The following is a 20477-nucleotide window of genomic DNA, read 5'->3' on the forward strand; positions in this document are numbered from 1 at the left end:
GCGCGAACCTGTGAGGCCTCCCGGCCCCTGGGGACCCCGCCCCGCTGCCCGCCGGCCGGCCGGAGGCCTCTCGTCCCTTTGTGAGCGCCCCCTTTCCAGGGCTGGTGGTGGTGGTGGAGGGTTGTGCGTGGGCCCGCCCGCCGAGGGCCCGCGGCGGGGGACCGATAGGGCCTCGGCTGTGTGAAAACGGGAGGCGGCCGAGGCCCGGACTGGTTCCCCCGAGGCGGCGGCGGCAGCGGCTCCAGCTCCCGGCACTTCCCCGCGCCATCTTAGCTGAGCCCAAGCTCTAAGGGGGCCTCTTCGACCCTGGTCGTACCCTTACCGCCCCCCCCCCCCCCGCCCCTTGTCGCAGAGCTTGGGCTGGGCGGCTCGCTGGGGCTCCGGGGGGGGGGGGGCGGCAGTCTGTCGCCGGGCCCCCTCCTTCTCCTCCCTCCTCGCTCTCCAGCGTAGCGGCTCCTGGAACCCTGCAGGGGGCTGCGCCTGCCTACCCCACCCCAGACCTGTCGGCGAAAGGGTAAGGGCATCTCTGTTTTGGGAAAGGGAGACATGGAGGGGGGCGGGGAAATTCGGCCCTCTCCGGCCTCTGTGTGGAGGAGGGGTTGTGGGGGTGGGGTGGGGGAGGGAGACAAGGAGGGTCTTTGATTCTGTGGGTGGGGAGAAGAAGCTGTCGAAGCTGGTGAGCTGGGCGCCCTCCCGTTTTGAGGGGCAAGAGCGATTACATTCTTCTTTCCTGAGGGTCACCGGAAGGGGTGGTGGAAGGGGATGTCTCCAGGAAGGTGTGGTCCTCAAAGGGAGACCGGGTTGATGTGCACCCCGATTTAAAGGCGCGAGGTCCCTTTCACTTCTGGTCTCTTTGGCCCTCTCCTGCCTTGTAGTGTCTGTGTATTCTTGAGCTGGGTGGGCTGGTGGAATCCATTCCTTCCCCCATCCCTCACCCAGCCCCCCACCCCGCCTCAGGAAATATATACTCCTTTTCTGCAGGGATGATGGAAGTGTTTCTCTCCCCCTACCCTTCCTCCCTCCCCATTCCCTAGTCTACTGCAATGCTGCAGAAGTCCAAGGCTGTTTCTTCATACATAGACCCATGTATAAACCGAAGGGAGGGGAAGTAGGAGAGGGAAGTAATGGCGCTTCTCTTGGAAAGGTTGCTCTCTTTCCTTTGGTTTTAAATCGATAACCGTACCGGTTCAGTACTCTTCCCTTGAAATCTGTCACTGGAAGGATATCAGTTCCTGTTGTTACTGTTGGGGAAACGAACGGCCTCTGGAGAGGGACTCTGCCGTGTTAAAACAGTGTTGATGTTTCTCTCTTTAAACACGATTGACATTTTTCGTGAGTAGGTTGAGTTTTCCTTAGGATTCACATGTATTAATTTTGTACTTCCACATTCCCCTCTTTTTCTTATGTCTTTTTATAGTTCTTGAAGAATTGTGAAAGATTATCGCGTGCATGCAGGCTTGTCTGGTGGACATTTCTTTCTGAAGGGTGAATTTTAGGAGTTAATCCTATTTTGCGTAGAATTGACATTGAAATTTTCCTGACTAGATTACAAACCTTTCTGTAGCAAATGCTTTGTTTATTAAGAAAACGTAAAATAGTAAACATCAACCTGCCTGATTATATTATGATAGGATCTATATTCTGAAGGGTCATTTTTCACTACTTTTACTTCATGCCATGTTTGTTTAAAACATTTCCTCTTGTCTAATTTACTATAGTAATTGTTGATTTTGTAGAGTAAAAAAAGTGAAGAAAAATAAAATTTTTAATATTGTAGAAGTGTTGTCTTTCCAAGTGCTTATTGTGACCAAAAAGTAGTCTTGAAGTCTACTTTTGATACTTTTTTCTTTCTGGTGAAGTGATTTAAAAATGCTCTATATCTGAGTATTATTAGTATTAAATAATTTTTTCATTAAATGATGAAGATGGCTAAAATTTGTACAGATAAGAGTTGTCTTGATATTTTATAAATTAGTTGTTTTTGATATTTAAGCTTTTCTTAGGGAGTAATTTATTTTATTTTTTTTTAATTTTTTTAATTTTCTTTTTCTTTTTTTTAACATGGGCAGGCACCGGGAATTGAACCCGGGACCTCTGGCATGACATGCTAGAAGGCTGCCTGCTGAGCCACCATGGCCTGCCCAGGGAGTAATTTATATTTAAATACCCCCAGATGCCTTATGCATTTTATGTTGTCATTAAATGTTGCCTATCAGAGCTTTTTGGTGATTTTGTTGCATTTTGAAACCTGTTTTAAGTCAGGGATTCAAAGATATTGTTTGTAGTGTTGTTAGACACTAGTTTCTGTCTTCTTCTTTCATGATTTTGATATAGGGAGATAAATTTATGGTATGTTGAATCAGTTTTATTATTTTTTTCTCAGAAAATGGAATTCTTTTTGCCTTCATTAGTCCTTTTTGATGTTTATCTGAATTCTTTTAAAATTGAACACTACTTTTAAGTCTGCACAGCACAGAGCTGTATGTTGTACTTTGTAGTTTTCTCCTACATGACAAATTTTGCCATAAAATCTAATTTCCTTTATTAAGATTTGTTGTTGACAAGTAATTCTTATATACTAACATGTATAAATCTAAGCATACTGCTCAGTGAAGGGTGACTTGGCTTTTATCCTAGAAAGATAACAGCAGAACTGTAAAACTTAAGGATGTACACAGGTTAAAGGTAAACTGCTTGGTCTCAATTAATATGTTAGAACTAACAAGTGCTCTTTAGGAGAACTAAAAAGAAACGCTATTTTCATAGCTGATAGGAACTCTGTCTAAAAGTGGTAAAAGTATGTTCATGATAAATTAGATAAATTCATTAGGGAGAGACTGCCTAGGGTTATTTCTGCTGACCTCTGATGCCACTCTCAGAAAGAGAATACTGAGAGCTATTAGTCTGAGTTGCCACCACTTCTTAGGTTTCTAACTTATGATTCGAAATAGTTCATCTACAAAATGGCAGTGTACATCACTTCCTGTTCTTTCACAACTGGCTCTTTTTCTGGATTCCCTTTTAATGACTTAATTTTTGGCATTGTGTTATCTGATTTGTTAATTTGGTTATAATTCTCTTGTTTTATGGACTGAAGAATTTTAAAAAATCAACTATATTTAAAGAGTAAGATTATCTTGATAGTAACAAAACATTGCTTTAGAACTGAAGGGTAGTTTCTCAAACAAATTTAAACTGAGAGGTTTTTAAGAAATAAAGTGGTGTAAAAGACCAAAGGTATAAGTGAACTGAGTATAAAAATTATTGTGTTTTTTATAATGTAGATTTTGGGAGAATTGTGAATATGACAATTAATTAAATGTATGTTAGTATAAAACAAGCTTTCTGTATATCAAGGCATATACATATTTGGTTACTTTTTTAAACATTTTTAATTGTATAGTATAACATATATACAAAGTAAAAAAAATGAAAAGAAAAAAGCAATAGTTTTCAAAGCACTCTTCAACAAGTGGTTACAGGACAGATTCTAGAGTTTGTCATGGGCTACCATATGATCTTCTCATATTTTTCCTTCTAGCTGCTCCAGAATATAGGAGGCTAGAGGGCTTAAATACTTTTTTATCATCACAATTGACTTTTTTTTCCCAACAAAACATATATGCAAAAAGCTGTAAATTTCAAAGCACAGCACCACAATTAGTTGTAGAACATATTTCAGACTTTGACAAGGGTTACAATTTCACAATTTTATGTTTTTACTTCTAGCTGCTCTAAATTCCTGGAGACTAAAAGAGATATCAATCTAATGATTCAGCGTTCATATTCATTTGTTAAATCCTATCTTCTATGTAACATTTCATTGTCACCTTTGATCTTTCTATGCCTCTCTTTGGGGTTGTTTGGGATATGGCAATTCTAAATTTTTGATATTGAAAGGGTCTGTCACTAATATGGGGTAGGGAGATGGAGCTATCTGATGTTCTGGAGAGGCTGGACTAGGTTTCAGAACTTATCTGGACTAAGGACCCATCTGGAGTCTGTAGGTTTCTGGAAAGTTACTTTAGTGCCTGGAACCTTTGTGGAACCTCATATATTACTCTAGATGTTCTTTAGGATTGGGATGGAATGGTTCTGGGTGTGGGTTGGCAGGTTATGATAGGTAGCAAGGTCTACCTGAAGCTTGTGTAAGAGCAACCTCCAGAGTAGCCTCTTGACTCTATGTAAACTCTTTCTGCCACTGATGCTTTATTAATTATGTTTCTTTTCCCCCTTTTGGTCAGGACGGAATTGTTGATTCCACGGTGCCAGGTCTGAATTCATCCCTGGGAGTCATTTCCCACATCACCAGGGAGAATGTCACCCCTGGATGTCATGTCCCACATAGAGGGGAGGGCAATGATTTCACTTGCAGAGTTGGACTTAGAGAGACTGAGGCCACATCTGAGCAACAACAGAGGTCCTCCAGAAGTAACTCTTAGGCATGCCTATAGGTAGTGGAAGCTTCTCCACTATCTACATAAGCTTCACTAGAGTAAGCCTCATGATTGAGGGCATGGCCTATTGATTTGGATGTTCCTAAAGTTTGACATGGTATCAGGGAATTCCCTAATGGTAAGGTCTAATGGTTCCATAGTCTTTCTTCCCTCCCTCAGGGGACTTTGCCAGTGCTATTTGATTAACTGCTTAATATACTCTAGGATGTTTCCAGGCATTACAATAATCTTCACAGGATTAAAGGACCTCTTATTCTGTGCTTCCTGTGTTTCAGTTGTTCAAATGAGCTATACAGATAGGTTCAGTTAGATTATGCACCACAGAACATTTCAGTTCCAGATTCAAATAAACCTTTCTTACATTGATCTCAAAGAATGTGTGTGGTTCTGACATATAGGCACTGTCTTCCTTACCCCTGTATTCTGAATTACTTTAACCTGAACATGTTTGGCTCCATTTTTATCTCTAAGTGTGAGTTTATATATATAAAAGTGCCTCTCAAAATCCAGAAATAATAATCAGATATTTGGTCACATATTATAATGCCATTCCACCAGTAAGAAATGGTGATTAGTTGCAGGATACCAGAGAGACAGAATGCTCTTAACTAACCATAAAGAGTATAATTTATTTTAAGAGTTTGCTGAATCTTAGTAGACATGAATACTTCGTAAATCCAGAAGAGTTATCTCAGAGCCAGCTGTTAAGAGTTGAGAATGATCTGTCGTTCAGGTTACTTGGAAATTAATTCTATGATTTGCATTAGTCTGATTTGTGTTGTAAAAGTGGTAAATTTTTTTAATTTGTATGGTGGGGTCACATTTCATTATTTTTCCATGTGATTATCCTGTTATTGCAGCACCATTTCTTGAATTTTTGTTTGTTTGCTTGTTTGTGTTTTGGGAAGCGCATGAACTGGAAATTGAACCTGGTCTCCCTCATGGCAGTCGAGAATTCTACCACTCAGCTACCCTTGCTCCCCAAAAGTGGTAATTGTTCATTTGTATCTCTTAGGTTATCAGTAGTCTTTATTTCTTATAACAAGATTTACAGTCATACTAATTTAATCTTTTAGAAATTAGGAGCTGTTTGTAGTTAAGGGTTGTTCTGTTCAGGATCATATATGAATGCATCTCTTCTAAAATTATGTTATTTCTGTAGTCAAGTCTTAACATAAAATTGAGATTGTTCCATTGGAGTGCCAGTATATGTTCATCAGCTTTTAGCTTTCTATTCTTGTTTATGGGTGGCTTATTTTTTGAATCTCTTCAGGACTTAATATTATAAGTGAAGAAAGTACAAACCTGTATTATTTCATTCCATTATATTCCATTATTGGGTAAAAGTATTTTAATTTCTAATGATAAAATTTTGATGTTTAATTTCATTAAAGATTCCTCACACCTTTCATAATTTTAATTTTCTTATACTTTCCTTAAAAACTTAATTAATTATAAGTTGTTGTGGTGGGACTAGAAACAATTCAATTAGGATATATCAGTCAACATTTAGAAGCAATTATTTCCTTATCAGTTTCTTCCATTTTTGTTATAATCAGACTTTCTGTTCTGAAATACAGTTTAAGGCTGCATTTTCTTAATGAGTGACAAAATTTAATGGCCTATGAAAAGTGGAAAAAGGTTCTCAAAATATATGAGACCTTGGCAAGTAAGTAAAAGCACTTGTTACTGAATACTTTATATTCTAGACACTCTACTAAAAAATGCCAGTGTCAGTGATGTCTTAGATTATTTGTTCAGATAACTGCATTTAATTGGCCTCTAACTTTTTTTTTGCATGGGCTGGCACTGGGAATTGTACCTGTGTCTCAGCATGACAGGTGAGAATTCTGCCTGCTGAGCCACTGTGGCCCACCCAGCTCTTACCTATTTTTAAAGCTGAGAAGGGGTTGATTTTTCCTTTGCTAAATCATTTGATCTAATAGTTTTATGCAGATTTAGAAGTAGCTGAATTACTTTCAACATTTATAAAGACATGCCAAGTATTGTTTCTCAGAAAAGCTTTGGCAAGTAATGGAATGGAACAAAATTTCCTGATTGCAACCACCAATAATAATGTTAGTATATTTTACTTTATCTTATCTTTACATCATTTATTAGCTATATAACTAATTTAACTTTTTCCTTTTTTTTTTTATTAGAGCAGTTGTAGGTATACAGAAATATCATGCAGAAAGTACAGGTTGCTATATACCGCCCTCTCAAATACTCTTTTAACTTTTTAAGTTTTTTTTATTGTATATATACAAAGCAAAGAAAGAAAAAAACAATTATTTTCAAAGCACTCTTGAACAAGTAGTTATAGGACAGATCTCGAAGATTGTTACAGCTACCGTTACCATACCATCAGCTCAGATTTTTTCTTCTAGCTGCTCCAGAACATTGGAGGCTAGAAGGAATATATATATTTTTATCATCACATTTGACTTTTTGTGTGTGTGTGAAAAATAATATATACAAAAAAGCAATACATTTCAAAGCACAGTGCAACAATTAGTTGACTCTAACTTTTTAAGCTTCACTTTTCTTATCTAGAAAGTGAGGATAGTTAGTATCTTCCTCACAGGATTGTTAAGTTTAAGTGGGATAACCTTTGATAAATTCTTAATGTAGGGTCTGACACACAGTAAACTCTTAAGTTCACACAGTAGCTGCTTAATACATGTTTATGAATGAACACAGGGAGTATATTTAAGAATGAATTACATTTTGTAATTTTGATTTGTAGTTGGAATTATACGTTTGGAGCCCTAAATACTTTTTTTTTTCCTGAAAGAAATGGTTAGATTATCATGGTAGTTTACAAACTTTTTTTTTTTGTACCTATAATGGACTACTTACTTACTATGTAGTACTTAATTCTAGTGTGAATTCTTAAATGATGAGAGATTTTCCTTTTCCTTTGCTGGATATAAAGATTGTCCTAAGGAGTAATATTTTCCTTCCCTTTTGTACTTCATTTGTTTTAAGAATTATCTGCCATCAGTCTTCTATCTCTTGGAACTTTTTCCACCATCCCTGGGTTTGAAGGCATGCAGAGTATTCCTCTTCTTATACTGTGTCCTTTTATTTAGTAATTCTTTGTAGATGTTCCCTCCCTTGAAAGTGCTTTATATTCTAAAATGTATCAATGTCTCAAACATGAAGTGATTATTATGTGTCCAGTAAGACACGGTCCTGTACTGGAGAAATTCTGTCTTTTCCATTTTTCTACCTCCTAAATAGTTTTCTCAAGCTAGTTATTCATAGGAAAAGAAGGACTTTCCTATAATTGTCAGTTTCTTTAAGCTAGTGGTTTTCTAACTTCAGGTCGTGACCCATTAGTGGTGGTGAATTCAGCTTCGTAAGTCACAATAATAATGAAAAAAAAAAGGAAAATGTCAGCGTGTGTTGCACAATTAAGGGTAAGCATTTCAGGAAACTTTTGTTTTTATGTGTTCTGGATACCAGTTAAAAATTTTTTTTTAATTTTTTATTAATTAAAAAAAATTACAAGAAAAACATTCCCAACACATACACTCAGCAATTCACAATATCGTCACATAGTTGCATATTCATCATCATGATCATTCCTCAGAACATTAGCATCAATTCAGAAAAAGAAATAAAAAGACAACAGAAAAATATAACAAACAAAAATTTTACAGGCCATACCCCTTACTGATCCCTTTCATTGATCAATAGCATTTCAAACTAAATCTATTTTAACATTTGTTCCCCCTATTATTTATTTTTATTCCATATGTTCCTCTCATCTGTTGACAAGGTAGATAAAAGGAGCATCAGACACAAGGTTTTCACAATCACACAGTCACATTGTGAAAGCTATATCATTATATAATCATCTTCAAGAAACATGGCTACTGGAACACAGCTCTGCATTTTCTGGCAGTTCCCTCCAGCCTCTCCATTACATCTTGGATAACAAGGTGATATCTACTTAATGCATAAGAATAACCTCCAGGATAACCTCTCGACTCTGTTTGGAATCTCTCAGCCATTGACACTTTGTCTCATTTCACTCTTCCCCTTTTGGTCAAGAAGGTTTTCTCAGTCCCTTGATGCTGGGTCTCAGCTCATTCTAGAGTTTTTCTCAATCCCTTGATGCTGAATCTCAGCTCATTCTGGGATTTCTGTCCCACGCTGCCAGGAAGATCCACACCCCTGGTAGTCATGTCCCACGTGGACAGGGGGCAGGTGGTGTCTGCTTGCTGTGTTGGCTGGAGAGAGAGGCCACATCTGAGCAACAAAAGAGGTTCTCTTGGGGGTGACTCTTAGGCTTAATTTTAAGTAGGCTTGACCTATCCCCTGTGGGGTTAAGTTTCATATGAACAAACCCCAAGACTGGGGGCTCAGCCTATAGCTTTGATTGTCCATACTGCTTGTGAGAATATCAAGAATTCAACTTGGGGAAGTTGAGTTTTCCCCCGTTCTCACCATTCCCTGAAGGGGACTTTGCAAATACTTTTCCACTCACTGATCAAATCACTCTGGAATTCATAAGGGCATCACCTGGACAAACCAACAAAATCTCATGTCCTGTACAAAGTTCCATGTACTTAAGGTGTTCAATCAACTATCTACATAAGTTATATTAGGAGATGCACTAGTCAAAGTATAGATTTGTACCAAATAAACATTTTTTGCTTTAGTCTCACACATTAGTGGAAATTTTTAAATATTAAGTACCATCTATTTTCAGCACACTGCCGTAATGACATTCTTTTGTTCTTCCTCATGCAAAAACCTTTTTTAAATTTGTATATTTAGTCACTATCATTATACACTGTAGGTATTCCTAGATTACAGCATCTCAATCTTTATCATCTATCTTTCTTTGTGATTTCATTTATGCCCCAGCCCTCCTCCCTCTATCATTCTCATATGCAGCTTCATTCAGTGTTTTAACATAATTGTATTACAGTTAGGTAATATTGTGCTGTCCATTTCTGAGTTTTTATATTCAGTCCTGTTGCACAATCTGTATCCCTTCAGCTCCAATTACGCGATATCTTACCCTATTTTTATCTCCTGGTGGTCTCTGTTACCAAGGAAATATTCCAAGTTTGTTCACTAATGTCAGTTCATATCAGTGAGACCATACAGTATTTGTCCTTTTGTTTCTGGCTAATCACACTCAGCATAATGTCCTTAAGGTCCATTCATGTTGTTACCTACTTCATAACTTTATTCTGTCTTACAGGTGCATAATATTCCATCTTATGTAAATGTCACAGTTTGTTTAGCCAGCTGTCTGTTAATGGACATTTTGGCCGTTTCCATCTCTTGGTAATTGTTAATAATGCTGCTATAAACATTGGTGTGTAAATGTCCATTTGTGTCCTTGGCCTCGTGTCCTTTGAGTAGAGACAGCATATAGATGGGTCCTGTTTTTTAATCCATTCTGCCAGACTATGTCTTTTGATTGGAGAGTTTAATCCGTTACCCTTCAGTGTTATTACTGTATGGGTAGTACTTTCTTCTACTATTTTGCTTTCTGGATTTTATATATCATATCTAATTTTCCTTCTTTTTACCTTTACTCATAGTTTTCCTTTCTACACTCTTGTCCACACCTCTCTCTTCTGTCTTCGTATCTGTCTCTGGTGTTCCCTTTAGTATTTCTTGCAGAGCTGGTCTCTTGGTCACAAATTCTCTCAGTGATTTTTTGTCTGAAAATGTTTTAATTTCTCCCTATATCCAGCAAAAAGGACAATTTTGCTGGATATAGAATTCTTGGTTGGCAGTTTTTCTCTTTTAATAATTTCAATATATCATCCCACTGTCTTCTCGCCTCCATGGTTTCTGCTGAGAGATCTGGGCTTCCCTTGTATGTGATGGATTGCTTTTCTCTTGCTGCTTTCAAGATCCTCTCTTTCTCTTTGACCTCTGACATTCTGATTAGTAAATGTCTTGGAGTACATCTATTTGGATCTATTCTCTTTGGGGTATGCTGCACTTCTTGGATCTGTAATTTTAAGTCTTTCATAAGAGTTGGGAAATTTTCAGTGATAATTTCCTCCATTAGTTTTTCTCCTCCTTTTCCCTTCTATTCTCCTTCTGGGACAGCCACAGCATGTATATTCATGCGCTTCATATTGTCTTTCAGTTCCCTGAGTCCCTGCTCATATTTTTCCATTTTTTTCCCTATAGTTTCTGTTTCTTGTTGGATTTCAGATGTTCCGTCCTCCAGTTCAGAAATCCTATGTTCTGTCTCTCAAAATCTACCATTGTAGGTTTCCATTGTTTTTTTCATCCCTTCTACTGTGTCTTTCATTCCCATAAGTTCTGTGATTTGTTTTTTTCAGACTTTCAGTTTCTTCTTTTTGTTCTTTCCTTGCCTTCTTTATATCTTCCCTCAATTCATTGATTTGGTTTTTGATGAGGTTTTCCATGTCTGTTCGTACATTCTGAATTAATTGTTTCAGCTCCTGTATCTCATTTGAATTGTTGGTTTGTTCCTTTGACTGGGCCATATCTTCAATTTTTCTAGTGTGATTTGTTATTTTTTGCTGGCATCTAGGCATTTAATTACCTTAATTAGTTTATTCTGGAGATTGCTTTCACTTTTTTTATCTAGGGTTTTCTTGGTGGATGAATTTGTTGTCTATCTGTTCTTTGACATTCCGTTCAGCTTTATCTGGACATTTAGCTTAAGTTTTGTTTAACAGAGGAGAATTTTTCAGTCCTTGTTTTCTTGTATCTTGCCCAGCTTGTGTGGTGCCTTCCCCCCCACACACTTAGGAGGGTCTACTTAGATATTATATTTCCCAGCCAGATTTTCCCAGACCAAACTGGCCTCCTATCAGGAGGAAAGAGTCACCTGCGTCGGTTTTCCCTGAGGGTGAGACCCAGCAGGTTGAAAGACTTTGCTGTGAACTCTCTGGACTCTGTTTTTCTTATCTTGCCCAGTATGTGGTGCTTATCTGACTGCAGGTCCCACCAGCATAAGATGATGCGGTACCTTTAACTTTGACAGACTCTCCTTGCTGGGGGCATGGTAGAGACAGAGGAGAGGTTGTAGGCTGGTTTTAATGGCTTCAAATTACCAAGCCCTGGTGTCTGAATTCCTTGATGGAGGGATTCCACCTGGGTGGGGCTTCACCCCTCCCCTGGGAAGGCACAGGCTCTAGACAAGCTCCCAAATGAACTCACTTCTGCCTATGCCTGGGGCAGTTGCAGCCTGAAAAGTCCTGCCGCTGTATCCAGAGGTAGTCAAGCCGTTGTAGATACACAGCCACAAAAACCTCTGTTTCCTTCTTTTTTTTTTTTTTCCCCCTTTTTCTGTCAGTCCTGCCCCCTTGATACCCGGGCAAAAATGAGCAACCTCTGCTTTGATCAGGTTCACCTAAGCTGGGGGCCTATTTTTAGTAGTCAGAATTTGTTAATTAGTTCCACAATTGGTGTTTGATTGTGCCCAGTCCCTGCTGCTGGTAAAGTCCTTTCCTTTCCCCTCTGGGAAGCGGCCTGTGGGGGAGGGGCGCTGGCCGCTGCAGCTTTGGGAACTCATGGTTCTGGGGGGTGCTCGCAGCCAGTCCAGCTGGTCCAGACTGGGGTACGCTGTGTGTCCAGTCACTGTCGTGGCTCCGGGAGCTGTTCTATACTCTTTCTGGTTATTTAGTAGTTGTTTTGGAGGATGAACTAAAATGCGCACGTTGTTAAGCCGCCATCTTGACCCGGCCCTCTCCCCAGTTAAAATTTTTTGAAAAAAATATTTTTTCATTTCATACCTCTCTATGTCTGAAAGGTGCTTGTGTCTTTGAAACCACCCTCTCCACCTTTTTTTTTTCTTTTCAATAACTCTGTCTTTAATCCCTACTGACAACAGTCACTCATCCATTTGGGCATATTGACCTTTTCTAGGTCTCAAAACTTGTGGGTTATTGAATCTAGATCCTGGCCATGGTACTAGTGGTTTGGTGTGTGATGGTAGATGGGAGTTGTTGAGATTTTTAAACTAGGGAGCACATTTTATCATGTATCTAGTGTCATACCCTATGTATGTGAGTGTAGTTTCTTGTAAATTGTGGACTTCATAAAAAAATCTTATTTGAAACATACTAAGAAAATATTTTAGTTTTTATTTTGGGCATATGTAAATATGATTATTTAATATATTTAATTGTAATATATATTTAATGTGAGATTTATGTGAATATAAATTTATTGTATAAGTGTATAAGTATACTGTTAAAATTTCAGTATGCTTCAGTGTATTACATCTAACCATATCCTTATGTTTTTATTGATATTTTTAACGCACTTATAGTAGTAGTTATAGCTCTTTTCTTTGTCTTTCGGGTTGATTTCTTTCAGTTTTTTTTGCATTGAATCTAGGGAAGGGATTACAGAACAAGTTGATGAAAATTATTATGAAACAAGGTCAAGGTTTTTCCTTAAAAATTTTTTTTCTTTATTTTGATATTCTTGCAAGCTTACAGGACAGTTAGAAAAATAATACAAACCCCATACAGAGAACTCCAATAAACTCCTATACCCCAGGTACACATATCCACCAGTTTTAGCATTTTGTTACATTTGCCATGTCATCTGTCAGTCCATCTATCTTTCTGCCTGTTGACTTATCTATTTACCAGTCCATTGGTTGCACAAATCCATTTACTGAGTATATGTTATATACATCATTTTCCTTGTACACATAATACTTCCATGTACATTTTCTGTGAACAAGGATATTCACTTATGTAACCTTAAGTGTCATTAATTTCAAGAAATTTAACATTGATATCAAGCTTACATACAGTCTACATTCTAGTTTTTTCATGTGTTCTGGTAATGATCTTTTGAGCCTTCTCTCCTTGCTTGTTAGATCCTGTCCAGGATCATGTATTGAACTTAATTGTCACTGTCTCTTAAGTTCCTTTTTTTAAAAAAAAAGTGGAAACACTTTTTCAATAAACTTTCCCAGCTCACCCACACTCAAGCAACAGTTCAGTGAGATTAATCACATTGACAGTATTGTGGTACCTTCCATCATTATAACTTTCCCTTCTTCCCAAACAAACCCTGTACCCAGTGTGCATTAACTTCCCATTTCCTTGCCCCCTGCTGCTAGCAAACTGTTCTAATTTCTGTTTCTTTGAGCTTGCATATCATCTGATATTTTCTTTATGGTTTCCATGGGGATTAAATTTAGCATCTTAAATCCATAACAATAGCTCTTGCTTGATACTAACTTTAAAAGCATGCACAAACCATGTTCCTATATCTTTCCATCCCTCCATCTTTATGTACAATTTGATGTAGTTTTTTTCACAAGTTATATGTTTATACATTATGAGTCCCAAACCACTGATTTCTCATTACATTTTATATTTTGCCTTTTAGATCCTGCAGGAGGTAAAAAATGGAGTTGCAAACAGAGACTGGTGTTTGTATATACCCATGTTGGTACCCTTACCGATCTTTGTTTCTTCAAGCAGCTTCGATCTATCATCTATTATCTTTTCCCTTTCCTGTAGAACACCCTTTAACATCTCTTGTAGGACCAGGCTAGTAATGAAAGTTCCTCAGCTTTTGTTTCTCTGGGAATGTCTTAGTTTATCTCTTATTTTTGAAAGATATTTTTACCAGATATAGAATTCTTGGTTGGCAGTTTTTTTTGCTATCAAAACTTTAAAAATGGCATCCCACTGCCTTCTTTCCTCTGTGGTTTCCAATGAGAAATTGGTACTTAATCCCTTTTATAAATCAGCACTTAATCCGTTGTATGTGACATGTTGCATCTCTCTTATGGCTTTCATTTTTGGCTTTGGAAGATTTCTTTTAACGTGGCATGGTATGGATCTATTTGAGTTAATCCTTGTGCTGGTTTGAAAGGATTATCTGCCCTAGAAAAGCCATGTTTTAATCCTGGTCCATCTTGTGGAGGCAGCTGTTTCTTTTCATCTCTGTTCAGCACTGTAGGTTGGAAAGTTGATTAGATTATTTTCACACAGATGTGGCGTACCCAGTTGGGGGTATTAAGCTTTGATTACAGGGGTATGTGACTCCACCTATTCCAGTCTTGATTAGTTTACTGGAATCTGTTAAAAGAGGAGACATTTTGGGAAAAGCTGCAGAGCCCAGGTAGCCAGAGAACTTTGAAGATGAAGAAGGGAAATGCCCCTGGGATAGCTTCATGAAACGAAAAGCCTGGAGAGAAAGCTAGCAGACATCACCATGTTCACCATGTGCCTTACCAGTTGAGAGAGAAACCCTGAACTTCATTAGCCTTCTTGAAGCAAGGTATCTTTTCCTGAATACCTTAGATTTGACATTTCCTTAGCCTTGCCTTAATTTGATCATTTTCATGGCCTTAGAACTGTAAATTTGCAACTTAATAATTTCACCTTTTTAAAAGCTGTTCTGTTTCTGGTATATAGCATTCCAGCAGCTAGCAAACTAGAACAATCCTGTTTGAGTATCTTGGATGATGTCTGTATTTATAATGTCTTTCATTAAACTTGGGAAGTTTTCTGCCTTTGTGTATGTGTTTGTGTATGCACCAGGAAACAAACCCAGGTCTCCGGCATAGCAGAGTACTCTGCCTGCTGAGCCACTGTGGCCTGCCCAGCCTTTTTTTTTTATATTCTCTTTTTTTTTTTCCTTTTGGAATTCCTGCAGTTCGTATATTGATTTACTTGATGGTGTCCCGCAGGTTCCTTAGGTTCTGTTCATTTTTCTTTACTTTTTGCTTCCTGATCGGATAATTTCAATTGTCTTATCTTTATTTTCACTGATTTTGTTCTTCTGCCGGTTCCAATCTTCTTTTGAACCCTTCTGGGGAATTTTTAACTATTTTTGCTGTTGTCTTCAGCTCTGTTTGGTACTTTTCCACAATTTCCATTTCTCAAATGATACTCTCTTTGAGCATATGTACACACTTTTTCTTTTTTCAAAGTCTTTTTCTTTCTTTTTTTTTTTATTAATTAACGGAAAAAAAGAAATTAACCCAACATTTAGAAATCATACTGTTCTACATATGCAATCAGTAATTCTTAACATCATCACATAGATGCATGATCATCATTTCTTAGTACATTTGCATCGGTTTAGAAGAACTAGCAACACAACCGAAAAAGATATAGAATGTTAATATAGAGAAAAAAAATAAAAGTAATAATAGTAAGAACAAAACAAAACAAAACAAAAACCTATAGCTCGGATGCAGCTTCATTCAGTGTTTTAACATGATTACTTTACAATTAGGTATTATTGTGCTGTCCATTTTTGAGTTTTTGTTTCTAGTCCTGTTGCACAGTCTGTATCCCATCAGCTCCAATTACCCATTATCTTACCCTGTTTCTAACTCCTGCTGAACTCTGTTACCAATGACATATTCCAAGTTTATTCTCGAATGTCGATTCACATCATTGGGACCATACAGTATTTGTCTTTTAGTTTTTGGCTAGACTCACTCAGCATAATGTTCTCTAGGTCCATCCATGTTATTACATGCTTCATAAGTTTATCCTGTCTTAAAGCTGCATCATATTCCATCGTATGTATATACCATATTTTGTTTAGTCACTCGTCTGTTGATGGAGATTTTGGCTGTTTCCATCTCTTTGCAATTGTAAATAACGCTGCTATAAACATTGGTGTGCAAATGTCCGTTTGACTTTTAGCCCTTAATTCCTTTGAGTAGATTCCCAGCAATGGTATTGCTGGGTTGTATGGCAATTCTATATTCAGCTTTTTGAGGAACCACCAAACTGCCTTCCACAGTGGTTGCATCATTTGACATTCCCACCAACAGTGGCGAAGTGTGCCTCTTTCACCGCATCCTCTCCAGCACTTGTCATTTTCTGTTTTGTTGATAATGGCCATTCTGGTGGGTGTGAGATGATATCTCATTGTGGTTTTGATTTGCATTTCTCTAATGGCCAGGGACATTGAGCATCTATTCATGTGCCTTTTGGCCATTTGTATTTCCTCCTCTGAGAGGTGTCTATTCAAGTCTTTTTCCCATTTTGTAATTGGGTTGGCTGTCTTTTTGTTGTTGAGTTGAACAATCTCTTTATAAATTCTGGATACTAGACCTTTATCTGATATGTCGTTTCCAAATATTGTTTCCCATTGTGTAGGCTGTCTTTCTACTTTCTTGATGAAGTTCTTTGATGCACAAAAGTGTTTAATTTTGAGGAGTTCCCATTTATTTATTTCCTTCCTCAGTGCTCTTGCTTTAGGTTTAAGGTCCATAAAACCGCCTCCAATTGTAAGTTTCATAAGATATCTCCCTACATTTTCCTCTAACTGTTTTATGGTCTTAGACCTAATGTTTAGATCTTTGATCCATTTTGAGTTAACTTTTGTGTAGGGTATGAGATATGGGTCTTCTTTCATTCTTTTGCATATGGCTATCCAGTTCTCTAGGCACCATTTATTGAAGAGACTGTTCTGTCCCTGGTGAGTTGGCTTAACTGCCTTATCAAAGATCAAATGTCCATAGATGAGAGGGTCTATATCTGAGCACTCTATTCGATTCCATTGGTCGATATATCTATCTTTATGCCAATACCATGCTTTTTTGACCACTGTGGCTTCATAATATGCCTTAAAGTCAGGCAGTGCAAGACCTCCAGCTTCGTTTTTTTTCCTCAAGATGTTTTTAGCAATTCGGGGCACCCTGCCCTTCCAGATAAATTTGCTTATTGGTTTTTCTATTTCTGAAAAATAAGTTGTTGGGATTTTGATTGGTATTGCATTGAATCTGTAAATCAGTTTAGGTAGGATTGACATCTTAACTATATTTAGTCTTCCAATCCATGAACACGGTATGCCCTTCCATCTATTTAGGTCTTCTGTGATTTCTTTTAGCAGTTTTTTGTAGTTTTCTTTATATAGGTTTTTTGTCTCTTTAGTTAAATTTATTCCTAGGTATTTTATTCTTTTATTTGCAATTGTAAATGGGATTCGTTTCTTGATTTCCCCCTCCGCTTGTTCATTGCTAGTGTATAGAAATGCTACAGATTTTTGGATGTTGATCTTGTAACCTGCTACTTTGCTGTACTCATTTATTAGCTCTAGTAGTTTTGTTGTGGATTTTTCCAGGTTTTCGATGTATAGTATCATATCGTCTGCAAACAGTGATAGTTTTACTTCTTCCTTTCCAATTTTGATGCCTTGTATTTCTTTTTCTTGTCTAATTGCTCTGGCTAGAACCTCCAACACAATGTTGAATAATAGTGGTGATAGTGGACATCCTTGTCTTGTTCCTGATCTTAGGGGGAAAGTTTTCAATTTTTCCCCATTGAGGATGATATTAGCTGTGGGTTTTTCATATATTCCCTCTATCATTTTAAGGAAGTTCCCTTATATTCCTATCCTGTGAAGTGTTTTCAACAGGAAAGGATGTTGAATCTTGTCAAATGCCTTCTCTGCATCAATTGAGATGATCATGCGATTTTTCTGCTTTGATTTGTTGATATGGTGTATTACATTAATTGATTTTTTTATGTTGAACCATCCTTGCATACCTGGGATGAATCCTACTTGGTCATGATGTATAATTCTTTTAATGTGTTGTTGGATATGATTTGCTAGAATTTTATTGAGGATTTTTGCATCTGTATTCATTAGAGAGATTGGCCTGTAGTTTTCTTTTTTTGTAACATCTTTGCCTGGTTTTGGTATGAGGGTGATGTTGGCTTCATAGAATGAATTAGGTAGTTTTCCCTCCGCTTCAATTTTTTTGAAGAGTTTGAGGAAAGTTGGTACTAATTCTTTCTGGAATGTTTGATAGAATTCACATGTGAAGCCGTCTGGTCCTGGACTTTTCTTTTTAGGAAGCTTTTTTTTTTTTTTTTTTTCATCACAATCTTTTTATTTTCTTTTTTTTGAGAAAAATAACATATATACAAAAAAGGAATACATTTCAAAGCACAGTGCAACAATTAGTTGTAGAACAGATTTCAGAGTTTGGATGGGTTACAATTCCACACTTTTAGGTTTTCACTTCTAGCTGCTTTAAGATACTGGAGACTAAAAGAGATATCAATATAATGATTCAGCAATCATACTCATTCGTTAAACCCTACCTTCTCTGTGTAACTCCACCATCACCTTTGATCTTTCTCCCACTCTTTAGGGGTATTTGGGCTCTGGCCATTCTAATACTTTCATGTTGGAAGGAGCTGTCAATAATATGGGGTAGGGAGATGGAACTAGCTGATGTTCTGGAGAGGCTGGGCCCCCATCACCTGCCTTTCTTGACTGCCAGCTGCTAGAGGAGACTCTTGTCTCATTCATCTCTGTCAGACCCAGCATCCGGCCTGGCCCAGCAGACATGCAATAAATGTTTGTTAAACTGAATTGAAACCACATTTCTCCTCTTCCTTGTCTCATCTCTGGTCCTCTGCCCTCCCTTTGGTCTGGCAAGATATTCCCTTTCCTTGGATGCAAGAAGAGCGTCCCTGGGACTTCTCCAGGGAATCTGCCCCTCTGGCCTTCTCCCTGAAGCCCAGCCCCTAGCTGGAGGTCCTCGGTGTCCTCAGCCCAGCCGCCCTCCCTTTTGCTCCTCACCCTGCCTGGGGCTGGCAGTGCTATCTTGTCCTTGGACCCTCATCTTCTTTTTTTTTTTTTTTTTTTTTTTTTTTATTAATTAAAAAAAGAATTAACAAAACAATTAGAAATCATTCCAATCTACATGTACAATCAGTAATTCTTAATAACATCACATAGTTGCATATTCATCATTTCTTAGTACATTTGCATCAATTTAGAAAAAGAAATAAAAAGACAACAGAATAAGAATTAAAACAATAATAGAAAGAAAAAAAAACAAAAACAAAAAACCTATACCTCACATGCAGCTTCATTCAGTGTTTTAATATAATTGCATTACAATTGGGTAGTATTGTGCTGTCCATTTCTGAGTTTTTATATCCAGTCCCGTTGTACAGTCTGTATCCCTTCAGCTCCAATTATCCCTTCTCTCTTTTTTTTTTTTAATTAACGGAAAAAAAGAAATTAACCCAACATTTAGAGATCATACCATTCTACACATGCAATCATTAATTCTTAACATCATCACATAGATGCATGATCATCATTTCTTAGTACATTTGCATTGGTTTAGAAGAACTAGCAACATAACCGAAAAAGATATAGAATGTTAATATAGAGAAAAAAATAAAAGTAATAATAGTAAAATCAAAACAAAACAAAACAAAACAAAACCTATAGCTCAGATGCAGCTTCATTCAGTGTTTTAACATGATTACTTTACAATTAGGTATTATTGTGCTGTCCATTTTTGAGTTTTTGTATCTAGTCCTGTTGCACAGTCTGTATCCCTTCAGCTTCAATTATCCATTGTCTTACCCTGTTTCTAACTCCTGCTGAACTCTGTTACCAATGACATATTTCAAGTTTATTCTCGAATGTCCGTTCACATCAGTGGGACCATACAGTATTTGTCCTTTAGTTTTTGGCTGGATTCACTCAGCATAATATTCTCTAGGTCCATCCATGTTATTACATGGTTCATAAGTTTATCTTGTCTTAAAGCTGAATCCATTCTGCCATTCTATGTCTTTTGATTGGGAAATTCAGTCCATTAACTTTTAGTGTTATTACTGTTTGGATAATATTTTCCTCTACCATTTTGGCTTTTGTATTATATATATCATATCTGATTTTCCTTCTTTCTACACTTTACTCCATACCTCTCTCTTCTGTCTTTTCGTATCTGACTCTAGTGCTCCCTTTAGTATTTCTTGCAGAGCTGGTCTCTTGGTCACAAATTCTCTCAGTGACTTTTTGTCTATAAATGTTTTAATTTCTCCTTCATTTTTGAAGGACAATTTTGCTGGATATAGGAGTCTTGGTTGGCAGTTTTTCTCCTTTAGTGATTTAAATATATCATCCCACTGTCTTCTAGCTTCCATGGTTTCTGCTGAGAAATCTACACATAGTCTTATTGGGTTTCCCTTGTATGTGACAGATTGTTTTTCTCTTGCTGCTTTCAAGATCCTCTCTTTCTCTTTGACCTCT

At 37.5% G+C, this 20477-nt stretch overlaps 1 protein-coding gene across 2 annotated transcripts in view; it reads left to right on the plus strand.

Moving 5' to 3' along the window:
• Positions 1-354: 354 nt before the first annotated feature.
• The window catches only part of TAOK1 (TAO kinase 1), a 152026-nt gene continuing 131903 nt past the window's right edge, over positions 355-20477 (plus strand). Inside the window, exon 1 of one of the 2 annotated variants that reach the window (XM_077165376.1) lies at positions 355-514. The gene's annotated coding sequence lies outside the window, so the exon portion shown is untranslated. The remainder of the gene's footprint in view (positions 515-20477) is intronic. The other variant, XR_013177759.1, reaches the window with a different exon arrangement.

Source organism: Tamandua tetradactyla, chromosome 6, assembly GCF_023851605.1.
Source record: "Tamandua tetradactyla isolate mTamTet1 chromosome 6, mTamTet1.pri, whole genome shotgun sequence".
Taxonomy (NCBI): Eukaryota; Metazoa; Chordata; class Mammalia; order Pilosa; family Myrmecophagidae; genus Tamandua; species Tamandua tetradactyla.